Genomic DNA, 501 nt, shown 5'->3' with positions numbered 1-501 from the left:
GAATGATCCGCAGAATGAACAAAATTAAAGGGATTATCAGCAAAGCGACTGACCATTTCGATTCGCACATGGCGGTGCGCTTGTTCTCAGTATAACGATTCAACGAGAAAAAATATCAAAACAATGAAATAGGCGGGAATCACAATAATAACTGTAATTTTCGAAAATGAGAATGTAATTGGTATAATAGGTCGAGATGAAGTGCTGAATACTGGGAATCGATTTTTTTAAATAATAGACTGAACTCTCATTCAGAATTATTATGATAACTGTTGCCTTTTACTTTTGTTATAAGAAAAATCTCGAGGTTCCACTGGAATAAATCTCTAGTATTCAGTATCTCCTATAGATTACATATTCCTACTAAAGGGAGACTAAAATTTGCATTGAACAATACAATGAAAACACAATCGTAAAAAAACAAACTCTCTGTGATTTGACATCGAATCCTCTTACCAGATGATTGCCTACGAGCTTTCATTTGTGGCCTGTATTCATTCT

At 34.1% G+C, this 501-nt stretch overlaps 1 protein-coding gene across 1 annotated transcript in view; it reads right to left on the bottom strand.

The window, feature by feature from the left end:
- The window catches only part of LOC119593262, a 21,591-nt gene that overhangs the window by 20,325 nt on the left and 765 nt on the right, over positions 1-501 (bottom strand). The gene's annotated exons all lie outside the window — the stretch shown is intronic.

This window comes from Penaeus monodon, chromosome 32 (genome assembly GCF_015228065.2).
Source record: "Penaeus monodon isolate SGIC_2016 chromosome 32, NSTDA_Pmon_1, whole genome shotgun sequence".
NCBI classification, from domain to species: Eukaryota; Metazoa; Arthropoda; class Malacostraca; order Decapoda; family Penaeidae; genus Penaeus; species Penaeus monodon.
This window is presented reverse-complemented; position numbering and strand designations above follow the sequence as displayed.